General features: G+C 39.3%; 1 long non-coding RNA gene across 1 annotated transcript; it reads right to left on the bottom strand.

Annotated features, from left to right (window-relative positions):
* Positions 1–2,402: 2,402 nt before the first annotated feature.
* Positions 2,403–8,728, bottom strand: LOC138822496 (uncharacterized). Its single transcript, XR_011370502.1, has 3 exons — positions 8,445–8,728; positions 4,681–4,791; positions 2,403–2,531 (listed from the first exon to the last, which is right to left on the bottom strand). It is a non-coding gene; the product is annotated as an uncharacterized lncRNA (long non-coding RNA).
* Positions 8,729–13,058: the final 4,330 nt, after the last annotated feature.

Consider the following 13,058-nt stretch of genomic DNA (forward strand, 5'->3'; position numbering starts at 1 on the left):
CTTTGCTCCCTCTCAGTTAAGTCTCCATTGATTATTTTGCATGAAAGCTTATTTTCCCAAGAAATTTTAAATTTTCATAATAGGCTAAGTTGTTAAAAAGTTTGAACAAATTAAAATTTACCTGTCAGTTTTGGGGGGTGTGCAGTCGTGGGGCCTGAACTCTGGGCCTGGGCGCTGTAGCTCAGCTCTTCAGCTCAAGGCTAGCGCTCTACCACCTGAGCCACAGCACCACTTCCGGCTTTTTTTCTTTTTGCTTATGTGGTGCTGAGGAATCGAACCCAGGGCCTCAGGCATGCAAGGCAAGCGCTCTTACCACTGAGCCACCTTCCCAGCCAAACCTGTCATAATTTTAAAACTCTTGTGAAATTCCTTTATTAGAACCACCAGTTCATCAATCCTAACTCCACCTTTAATATCAAAAACAGTTAACATGTTGTTTTCATGATATAGTGTCCATGAAACTACTATTTTCCAGTGGCTTTGTTATGCATATATATAACCTTATAATCTTATGATAAGCAAAATGAACTCCAAGATATGGAAACAGAGAGTATTATTTGCGATTGTTGTTTTTAATGTACTATGTGATTTCCATTTTCTTTTGGGGTTTTCCCCTATGCTTTTTTCCCTGCTGTATTTGATTTTGGTAGCCTGTGTATTGTGTATATATTTACCTTAATTAGGGAAGGGAAGAGGAACTACAAAATGGTGAGACAAAGGACAAAGGCAAACCAATGCAATAGCAATACTCACAAGACAATATGTTGGAAATGTACATTACAACTTGTGAGGGGTACTGGGGTGAAGGAAAACTGTGAAGAAAATGAGGGAAGGGGTAACAAGTTTGAAAAGTTATGTATTCACTACCTTAAAATTACTGTAACCACACTGTACATCACTTTGACAATAAAATTAAATTTAAAAAATAAGCTGCATGAAATAAAATTTCACTGTATTGGTAAAGTACATAGTACTCTTTATGTAGTAACTTTTTAAAATTCCATACTTTTGGTGTCTAATTTGAATTAATTACCCCTTTTTAATCAGAGGACCATCAACTTGAATGCTATCGGACTAGACAATATTTTCACAATATACTTACCAATATTTTGAAAAAAGAATAAATATAGTACTTTCTCATACTAAAAGCGAAAACAGTTTAATTCTATGGAAACAAATAACTTGTAAAAGTAAATAAGTTGTTAAGAAGACAGAATATATGTGTTCGTCAACATTCCAATGACTAGTAATTACTCATTTTCAAATTCTGAAGATTCCATACCTGAGAGATTCAAAACAATACCGGCTTGCATGTTATGTAATTTTGCAATAGATGCATTTTCCAATTGGGTGTTACAGATTGAGAGACAACAGAAAAATAACCATGTTCTGGTAGAGGATAAAACTATGTAGCATCGGTAATAATGAATTCTTCAAGAGTAAGCAATTGTTTATCACAATAAGCTATTATTTTTATGACCACCAATACCAATATTTATGATATAGAGTCATCCTAGCCCAAAATTCTCCAACTTTTAGGGTGCATCTCAAACTTCCCTTAATTCATATGATGAATAGCTTATCTCTATTGTGAAAAAATACAGCTCTGCTAATGTGATGCGATTCATGTTCTGATAAGAACACCACAATAAACTGGGTTGCATCATTTTCCCCCCACTGGTATTTTTAAGATCAGAACATTTGCAAATATTACTTATATTTATAATTTTTAGCTATCATATAAATTCTGGATGCTAAGATTGGAAGATTATAGTTGAAAGCCCACCCAGGCAAGAATATTCCCTAGATTCTTATCTCCAATAAACTTCTCAGCAAAACCCAGATGCAAGTGGCACTGAGGTTGAAGTGGTAGGGCACGAGCCTTGAGCATAAACAGGCTCAGAGACAGTGTCCAGGCCCAGAGTAAAAGCCCTAGGACAAACCAATAAAACAAAAACAAAAATAAAATCAAACCCCAAACGTAACATTTTTCTCAGTGTATACAGTAGCAAATAATTAAGGAAATTGCTTCCTGTGTTACATACAGGTAGAAGAAAGAAGATGTCACACGATTATGCTCTTCATACCATGTTATACCAAAGATTCCAAAAATTTCTCTTATTCTAAATTTATAAATTAATGTCATCAATTTGTTGGCAACTCTGTCTACAACATTCACATTATCATTTCATACATGAACTGTTGGAATTATCTATTTACTAAGTTTTTGAAAGAATATTCTAGGCACATAGAATGCAAAATCATTTGTGAATGTCAATTAAACCCTCTACTTAAAAACAATTTTGTAGAATCCTATAGAATATAAAATTACAAACAAAACCAAAATATTTTAAATCTAAATTCTAATTTAGCAAGATCTTCAAAATCCTTCATTAGATGAACTTTGCTATTTTTCCAAGCTTAAGCTTGTGTAATTCTTCATCATTTCTTTGGGTTACAACAGAATGATGATAACTTATTTTTTCAAATTTTGGATGGGAATCATGAGTCATTTTGCATCTAGGAATGTTCTGTAATGAAGAGAGAATTTAAAACACAAGTGAGGATTAAGTATGAGTTGCATTTCAACAGGAAATTTGACTTCTCAAAACATAATGACAAAATTAGCCCAAATGTCCAACTATGTATTCCTTTCTTGTTTGTTTTGTTTTATTAAGACAAAATTATACACCTTGGTCCAGGGAAGGTATCACTATGAAATTCCATTATCTAATCTCCTGTCTTAATCTCAGTGCTAGAATTCTAAGCTTGTATCACATTGCCCTGCCATAGTTTCTTTTTTTATTTTATCTAGATATAGACTACGAATTCTGAACTTCTCCAGTGATATTATACACCAGAGTGACTGCTTAGACTTTATCTACTATTTTCAAAGATGTTCTAACATTTGATACAGGATATGAACATTTTCAAATGCACCGGCCAGATCTCTGATTCATTCCTCCATGGATCTGATCCCTTTAATAATGATTATTGATTTTTACTATCTCTGATCCCTACCAATGTAATATTCTCAAACTTATTTGAAGGAAGTTCATTTGAGGACTTTCAAATATTAAAAATTATCACTTGATTCTAGTCTTGTTCAGGACATATATTTATTGTTTTGTAACTTTTCTACACATTCTGAGAGTTGTTTCATTTGTGTATTTGTGTGTACATATATAAGTGCCTCTGGGTGTATGTGTATGTCTGTATGTATATATGCAAAAGCCTCAAGCTTTTATTCAGCAATCTTGCTCATGACTGATATTCCATCAATTGAGCCATTCTTCCAATCCAGATTTTGACTGCTTAATTTTATATACTGTTGCAAAGAGTGTTCTGCCCAGGCTGGATGCCAATAGAACTTCCCAGACTCCTTTACATTCTTAGGTTTTATTTCTCCAGGAGTATCAACTTTTAAACGACAAACATTTTTGTGAGAGTAATGTCTAAGCTGTAGCCCATATTTTTAACTCAAGAATTCTTTTTTTTTTGTTGTTTTGGTGGGGTGTCTGGTCATGGTGCCTGAACTCTTGTCCTGGGCTCTGTCCCTCAGCAATTCAGCTCACGGCTAGCCCTCTACCACTTGAGTCACAGCGCCAATTTTGTCTTTTTTCTTTTTTGCTTAAGTGGTACTGAGGAATCGAACCAAGGGCCTCATGCATGCGAGGCAAGCTCTGTACCTCTGAGATACCTTTCATCCCTAACTAAAGAATTCTTATAAAGATAGATGAACAGACACATTACACATCTTGAGTGTACACTGTTAGGAATGTGATCGTAAGCTGGGTCATGGTGAGATATGAGGATTGAGGTTCAAAGCCAGCCCCGGTAGGAAACTCCCAGAGACTCTTGTCTCAAATTAACTAAAAGAAAACTGGAATTGGCACTGTGGATCAAGTAGTAGAGCATTAGCTTGAGCTCAATAGCAGAGACACAGCTCGCAGGCCCAGAGTTCAAGTCCCAAGATCACCGCCAACAAATATATATATATATATATATATATATATATATGTGTGTGTGTGTGTGTGTGTGTGTGTGTGTGTGTGTATGTGTGTGTGTTTGTGTCTGTGTGTCTGTGTGTCTGTGTGTGTGTGTAAAGAAAAAAAAGAAATGAGATCTTAGGCACTAGTTTATTGCTAGCATAATCCCTGCTCTCACAAGATGGACATTTTTCCAGTTAAATCCATGCTTTTATATCTGACTTGCATTGAAAACAGAATTATTCTTCCATTGTACTTTCTACAAAGTTGCATGATTAGCAAGCATGATTTAGAATGGGAGTGGCCTCATACTTCATGTTCCACATAGGAGTCTTGCTTTCTGTATATCACTCTCATAAATCTACATACTGGATTTGGCTTTATTGTTTCAATGTTGCTTATTTGTAGTCTTCTATACTGTATGGAACCCTTATACTTAAACACAGAACTTCTCTTTCTCCTATTATTGCTATTGTTTCCCTACTGTTAGCTCATGCATACTTGGGAAATAATGAACAGCACGTACAGTCACAAAAAGAATGTTCTGAAAACCTTCTTCCTATTTAAAATTCGCCTTAACTTACAGAGAACTTACAAAGTTTGAACTCAATGTACTCATGTATAATATATTTATAAGCAATATAAATTTCATATTTTCTCTTTACTAAATTTTCTCTGAAATACGTTTTACCTCAGGTCCATAGGTGTTCTAGTCTTCTTGCAGTGAAGCCAGAAAACATTCAGTATACCTCAAGCAGCACCATCGATTGTTACTGGAAGTAACTGTTACTGGATGTGGAAACTGACCCCAGGAGAGGAATGGAACATAGAGGAAAAACAAAGTTCAAGTTACCTTGTGCTTTCCTTTTTACTGTACAAAAAAGTATCCCAAGTCTTGAAGGAAACTCTGTCCCTGGCTTTTTGAGTGTGTTCTTTACTCATATAATTTTTTTCTGTAAACTTCTAGTTCATAGTGTTACAAAAAGAAATAATGTACCATTTGAAGGCCAGTATAAAACAAAAGGAAATAACATTGTTTTAAAAGTGTTCTCCTGCAAAGTAACAAAGACCTAGAGGTTTTAAAGTGTCTTATAGATGGATATTTCTCCCCTGAGATGATTCTCGATGCAGAAGTCAGTTATCAATTCCTTTGGTCTGGTTCTGAGTTCTCCAGAGCAACAAGGATTCCAAAAAAGCAGGATCCAGTCAATATGATCAGAAAAAGAAGCCTCTACTCTGACCAGTTCACCTTTAAGTAGGGCCCCAAAGATAAATCTGGGATTTTTATTTGCTTGTTTGTTTAGTTTGTGCTAGTCCTGAGCCTTGAACCCAGAGGCTGAATCCTGTCCCTGAACAGTTGTCTTTCCTGCCCACCTGCCCCCAAAGCTAGAAATCTACTGTTTGAGCCAAAACTCCACTTCTGGTTTTTTGGTGTTCAATTTGCGATAAGAGTTTGACATACTCTCCTGCCTGGTTTGGCTTTGAATTAAGATAGTAAGAAAGCTAAGTGACATCAACTGTATAGACTTCTCTTTTGAAACAAAAAATATTAGATGAAGTTTATTGTAAAGCTAGTATTTGACAATTTTTAAAGGAAGAGAATATGTCTAGCAAAGAAGCCATAACTTAAATAACTCAGCAAAAGTAGGTGCACTGAATCCTTTTGAAATTATTTTTTCTGCTTGGGAAGATTATTGATCTTGTCCTTCCTTTTGGGGAAACTTAAGGTAATATTTGCACTTTTTGTTGGTTGTGGGGCTTGAACTCTGATCCTGGGCACACTCGCACAGCTCTTCAGCTCAAATTGAGTGCTCTACCGCTTAAGCTACAGCACCACTTCCGGGTTTCAGGTGGTTAATTGAGGATAAGTGTCTCATGGACATTCCTGACCAGGCTGTCTTTGAACCACAATTCTCTGGTTTCCTGAATAGCTAGGATTCCAGGCGTGATCCACCAGCACCCAGCTCATATTTGCATTTATGTGCACTGAATGACACTATGTAGACAAATAACAGAAATTTGAATCAAATGATGGCATTGCAGCTTTTCAGAAAATTTGAGGTAACAATAAATATGTCCTCCTTTTCCATGTTGTTTCATTAATGACTCATGAGCTATGGGACCCTTAGTTAGCATTCTCTGCAGTCTGTGTAGGTGTATTTAGTATCAGGAAATGTTCATAGAGAAATATAGAAAGACTGAGATTTTTAGAAAGCAAAGAATTTAAGGTAAGAAAAAACAGCACAGAAGGAGATACATGTATTACACAGAGATTAAGAAGTAGCCTAAGAGATTTAGAATGCTAAAGGTAATGCGGAATAAGACTAGTTGATAACTATTTGTTCAATAACCAAAAATGGTTCTCTATAACGTTTCTGGTATACGTTAGTAACTATCATTTAGTCATTAATTCTGGAGTTATTCCTTCTCTTCTGTCACAACTGTTAATTTGCCTCTGCCGTTGTGGTGCCATGAATAACCAAAAAGATTTCCAAATCTCACTTACACTACCCTTCTCATTGTGATTAGCAGAGGCCATTCAAAAACCTGGAATCTTTGAATTTCCAGAATTAATCTTCACCTGACATCTAAGCACATTCAAGACATTAATTGCTCTGACCTAATGAACAAAACTTTTTTTCAACACAATATCCTAATATAAGAAAAAGTACATGAATTATGGACTATTGTCAGGTGTCAGTATGGCAGGAGCAATTACATATTCCAAGTATGGGTTCTTTATTTTTCATTTACTAATTAAATGTTTTTTGCTTTGGTTTTTTTTTTTTTTTTGCTTTTTTGCTCAAGGCAATCACTGTACCACTTGAGGCACAGCACCATTTCCAGTGTTTTTCTGTTTATGTGGTACTGAGGAATTGAATTCAGGGTTTCATGCATGCAAGGCAATCATCATATCATGAAGCCACATTCCCAGATCCCTAAATGATTTTCTTAAGTTTACATTTTCATTCAGTAACTATGTACCATAATATTGGCCAGGTGCTAGAAAATAATGTAGAAAAGAATACAATATAATAAATCCAGTAAGGCTAGATGGAAAATGAATAACCCTGACAGTCTTGCAAGGGCTCAGAGGGCTGATCTCATGGAGATGTATCAACATGCTGAACGAGACAGCTCCCTACCCACAGCCCAACTCCAGAATGAGTGGGCCATCTTGGGTTCCAGCTACCTGGGGACGTTGGCCCACCTCCTACAGCACCCATTCTACCCGTTCCTGAGAGCTACAGTGAGAGAGAGAAGAGAGAGAGAGAGAGAGAGAGAGAGAGAGAGAGAGAGAGAGAGAGAGAGAGAGAGAGAGAGAGAGAGAGAGAGAGAGAGAGAGAGAGAGAGAGAGAAAGAGAGAGAGAGAGAGAGAGAGAGAGAGAGAGAGAGAGAGAGGGAGGGAGGGAGGGAGGGAGGGAGGAAGAGTGGGAGATAGGGAGAGAGGGAGAAAAGGAGAGAGGGAGAGAGAGAGAGAAAATCAGAATTACACTTGAATCAGGTGCCAGTGGCATAAAACTCTAATCCTAACTACACTGGAGGCTAAGATATGAGGATCATGGTTCATAGACAGCCCTGGAGGAACGTGTTTGAGAATCTTATCTCCAAAGAACCACCAGAAAACTGGAAGTGGCACTGTGGGATCAAGTGATAAAGCGCTAGCCTTGAGCTGAGGAGCTCGGGAACAATGCCCAATCTTAGAGTTCAAGAACCACGATTGAAAGAAGTGGACTTCCCACCACAAGAAGTGGACTGAATAGCACCCATTGTCCTAGGGAGCATGGTAGAGAAGTCAGGCCGAGCTTCCTGTGAACTTGAGGTCATAAGTAGGTCATCTGGCTTCTCTTTGCCTCGGATTCCCCAGCTGCAAAACTGAATAAAGTGAAGGATCCCCTTCCTTATTGGGATAGGGTAGTAATGAAAGAGAGCCATGTTTCGGTTCATAATCCCACACCTGTTGCACTATTAATAACAGGCCCCACCTGAGCCCTTTCTGGTATCTTCCTGTCATATGCTCACAGAATTGCCAAAACCTTATCTGAAGGCCATTCCCTCTCTTTTCCAGAGATCGCTCTGTATAAATCCCTTGTTTCCTCACAACTGTCCTGTGAGGAGACTGAGGTCCAATGGTTGAGGCCCCACCAAGAGCTTCACGTGTGGTCAAGAATCCGCTGCTATGGACTGAGTTTAGGATAATCCATGTTAAACGATGACTGAGCATGACACATGTCTATAATCCCAATTACAGAGGACCAGGCCTGGTGGAGCATACCTTTCACAGGAGGACCGGGATCCAGCCCAGCCTGAGCATATTTGTAGTTTCTATCTCAGAAATCCTCAAGACAGAAAGGTGGCTCATCAGCGCCATGGAGAGGAAACAAGCAGGGGGATCATGGTGCCCCCAGAGGGGTGTTTGACCCAGGGTAGGTTGTTGTTGGGACAGAAACTCACCTGTGCTGCAGGGAGAAGCTGTTGGCAGCTGCTCCAATTGGGGCAGCAGCGATGGCGCCAGCATTGTGGACACATGGGCCCAGAGCAGAAGACTAGGGGCAGGGACCAGGTCTGGGATTTAGGCCGGCTGGCAGCTACACATTGATTGAGGTTTGAAACCTGGCACTGCGTGAAGGGAGGGGAGGGGTCAGGTGGGGTGGGAGCATCAATTTTCTACTATACTCCAAAGTCACCTCGAGTTTCTTCCTCAGGACTCAGCCCCTTCTACCTTCCTGAACTGCTGGTAGTGGTGTAAACTAACAGAGGGAATCCCAGTGCTACCTGGCAGCATGGAATGTGGGCATGGCCACCATTCTTGTATCCCATTGGTCAGAAAGAAGCATGAAAGAATGGGGGTGTGGCCAGAATCCTGTGAAGCAAGCAGCATGGGCGGAGTCAAGATGACAGTGGTTCTCCCAGCCTTTTTCCCAGGAAATTCTGTCCAATTCAGTTGGAGAGAATAGGGTGACCTGCTTTAACTGGATGGCTACACAGATTGCTGTATAGTTCTGTTTTTTGCCAGTCCCAGACTTTGAACTTAGGATCTGGGCACAGTTCATGAGCTGCTTTTGCTCAAGGCTGGTCCTCTACACTAGAGCCACAAGGTTTCTGGCTTTGTTGGCACTGAAGTTGGACAGGGGTCTCAAGGATTTTCCTGCTTAGGGTGACTTTGACCATGATCCTCTATTCACAGCCTTGTAAGTATCAACAAGGACTGCTGAGATCCACTGGTGCCTGCCTAATCATTGGCCTTGTTGATGTTCTTGGGCAGACTGGTGAGTTCCCGATCCTCGGGTTGAAGTGGTGGGAGCTGGAGCCCACAATTCAAATCCTGGTCGTGCCACCTCCAAATGGTAGGAGATCCTAAGAAACTTGTTCCTATCCATATGATTACCATTGTAATGTGATGTAAGTCATGATTGAACGAACAGTTCTTGAATGATTCTAGGATAAAATTATACACAATTATATTACACGACACTGATTGATTTTAGTTAATAGTTTATTAAGCATTTAATCAATCACAGTCATCAAATGGAGGCATAATGAAATACCTAAGAATTGGGCCTCAAATACTATAAAGGTGAGTTTTTTCTACCAGGACTGGGATTGGAACTCATAGTCTGGGTACCTCTGTTGCACTGTGTGGGAAGAGGAAGCTTGCTTCCTTAAAGTCAAAAAATTCAAGTTTGTTCCTTAGGCTTGAAAACGATCACCAGCAGTAGAAAACACCCTATTCATGTACAATTTACATATATGTTTTATATTCTTATACATATGTTGACTCCGTATTGCATTCAGAGTAGTTATTTTATTTTTTGTTTTATTCATGTATTGACCATTTATTGTATTGACTATTATAGCACATAAAACATTGACTACATAGGATATAGGTCTACAGATGTATTCCACTTCATACCTGACACACAGAAGATGCACAGTAAAGGAACCCATGTGTCACCATCATCCTCTTACTCCACAATTCATTGTTTGGGAGTACTGACATCTGAACTCATGGCCTACAAGGCCAAATTCATGAATGGGTGAGTGCAAACATGCCATCCTGGGGGAAATTGAGGTGCAGGTTGTTCCAAGGACCTGAGAACCCCTGGGGTTAACCAAAGAAGAACAGATTGACATGTAGATGCCATATGTGTGTGTGTGTGTGTGTGTGTGTGTGTGTGTGTGTTTATAGAGTGCCAGAGATGTTTATACATTATTCAGTTATATAGACTATATTCCTACCAATTCCTGGGTATTTATTATGCATCCATGTAATTAATGTTATTGTTTTCATCCTTAAAATATTAATGAAAGCACTCAGTGTCCTGAAATTATTGTGTTCCTGTAAGTAATAATATTCTTTTAATGCTTCATAAATATTAAATAAAATCAATCAGCCTTCTGAAATGATGCTGTTAATTTTATAGGATCATCATTCACGATCAACTCATTCAACTGTGACATTGAGAAAATTCCAGTGTTATGCCTTTGGATGGGAACCAGTTTCTTAGTACTTCCTGCCATTGGTTGGTGTCAGTATGGGGATTTGAAATGAGGGCCTATGTTGCCACGTGGGCCTATGGCTTCTTTGAATGTCTGCCAGCCTTCAGAAATGCAAGGTGAAGTACCCTTTGCAACAGTGTCATTCAGACCCAGAAGGGTCACTGTGCAAAGGAAGAAAACATAAAAGGCCACATTTTTCTGTGCATTGTTTTCCTTGCAAAACGTGGGGGTGTAGAATCCCAGAAGCACCTGTGTGTCCAGTGGCTGCACCCCATCCTAGTGTGATCAAAGCTGAGGCAGTGTTGCCACGACCTGAGTTCAAGACCCATGCTGAGAAAAAAATTAACTCCCTGGCTTGCAATTCACACAGTTTATTCTTACAGGCTTTGGATTGTAACTCAGGCTCTGGGTAAATCTGCAGCAATGTGCATAAAGGGGAAGATCACCTTACATGAAAATAAAAAAGTCAGGTCTGTTCACTAGTCCTGAATTCACGACCCAGACCTGGAAATCATACTATTTCTATATATTGTTAAATTAGGATTTATACTTACCTATAGATGTTTAGTCCATACATGTTTGGTGGGGTTGTTCCTAGTATCTTCTGTTTTATTCATTTATGTACTCAATGTGTTTATTACATTGATGACAACCTATCACAGAACATCTAGATTTGTAGAAATGTTCTCTCTCATGCCTTACCCCCAGGATTCTCAGAGTAAAGGAAAAAAAGTTTCACACTCTCCTTCTTACTCCACGAACCACTTGTTGATAGTGCTGGTATCTGAACTCAGGGCAGAGCAAAAGAAATTGGCCAATCAGTCAAGGTAATCATATGAACCTGTGAGCAACTAAGGAGTGTGGCCAATCCCAGAATATGACATTGATTCCAAGGGTGGTCCACTATAGTCAGAAATTCATAATTTAACAAAGGATCTATATTGACATATATGTTTGGTTAGCATCTTGGGTTCAGTGCAATTATTCTCCTTATTTTGTCTCTAATTCATGGAGGTATTGTGTATTTTAATAAGTATGGTGACTGCTATGACAGTGCTGACATGGATGAGAACCCATTACCAAGGTGACAGTGTTGTCCATGCATTCTCCATCATATTTGTGACCCAGGACTTTCACAGGAGAGGATAAAAGTCACAACGACTGGCTTCTGACATCAGTATGAATCTTTTGTCAGTGCTGGGATTTTTAGTTTCTGACATCAATATGAATCTTTTGTCAGTGCTGGGATTTTCAGCTCAGGTCTGGATAATTCTGTTGCACTGTGGAAGAAGGGGAAGCTCACCATCTTTGAAGAATAGAATATCAGGCCTGGTGCAGGGCCTGATTTGAAGCCCCAGCACTGGACAAAATAACAAGCCCACCTTTTTAAAACATAAGATTTTTCTTTACTTACAGGTGTGGTATGCATCTTGCATTCAGTGTAGTTATTCTTTCTATTTTGTGTCTTTTTCATGGATGTATTGTGTATTTTATTGCGTATGGGGTGACAGATATAACTGTGCTGACATGGATGACAACCTATTCCCATGGCTAAGAGTTACCAATATAGCATTCTCCATCCTCAATGAGACCCAGGACATTCACAGGACAGGAAAACCTGTGCCACCTTAGGCTTCTCACATCAGAATAAATAGTTTGGTAGTGCAGGAATTTGAACTCAAACCTAGCAGGCCCAATTGGTGAATGGGTCATGGTGAGCACACCAGGCTTTGAGCCACTAAGGAAGTAGGCCATTCCTGGGACCTGAGATGGAGCTCTGGTGGGGGCCAATATAGTCATAAATTCATAATTAAATAGAGGATCTATATTTCCAAACATGGGTGGGTGGCATCTTGCGTTTGGTGTAGTCATTCTCTTTGTTTTGTGTCTTATTCATTGATGTATTGTGTATTTCCTTGAGTATAGGATGACAAATATAACTGTGGTGAACTGGATGACAACCTATTCCCATGAGTATAGAGTTGCATATACATTCTCCTTCCTAGCTGAGCCCCAGAACTTGCCCAGTACAGGAAAACAAGTGCAACGACTGGTTTCTTACATCAGGGTGAATTTTTGGCAGTGCTGGGACTCAAACTTTTGGCCTAGGAGGCCAAACTGCCCAATGGGTCCACGTGATCACACCAGACTGTGAGCCACTAAGGAGCTGGGCCGTTCCCAGGAACTGAGATCGAGCCCCAGGGAGGCCAAAATAGTCCTCAATGATCATTGAAACATGGGATGTATATTCACATCCATGTGTGGACTGCATCGTTCATTGAGTGTAGTTATTCTCTTTATTTTGTATGCTATTCATGGGTGTATTGTGTATTTTCTTGAGTATATGATGACAGGAATAACTGGGCTGACATGGATAACAACTTATTCCTATGGCCACAGGGTGGCTCAAGCATTGTCCATCCTAGCTGAGATCCAGGACATGCACAGAAAGAAAACAGGTGCAATGATTGACTTCTGACATCAAGATCAATATTTTGGCAGGGCAGGGAATCTGAACTCGGTGCCTAGCAGGACCAAGTGGTGAATTTGTCCACATGAGCACACCAG

The sequence above is a fragment of the Dipodomys merriami genome, unplaced genomic scaffold (genome assembly GCF_024711535.1).
Source record: "Dipodomys merriami isolate MVZ:Mamm:240054 unplaced genomic scaffold, mDipMer1.0.p SCAF_1106, whole genome shotgun sequence".
NCBI classification, from domain to species: Eukaryota; Metazoa; Chordata; class Mammalia; order Rodentia; family Heteromyidae; genus Dipodomys; species Dipodomys merriami.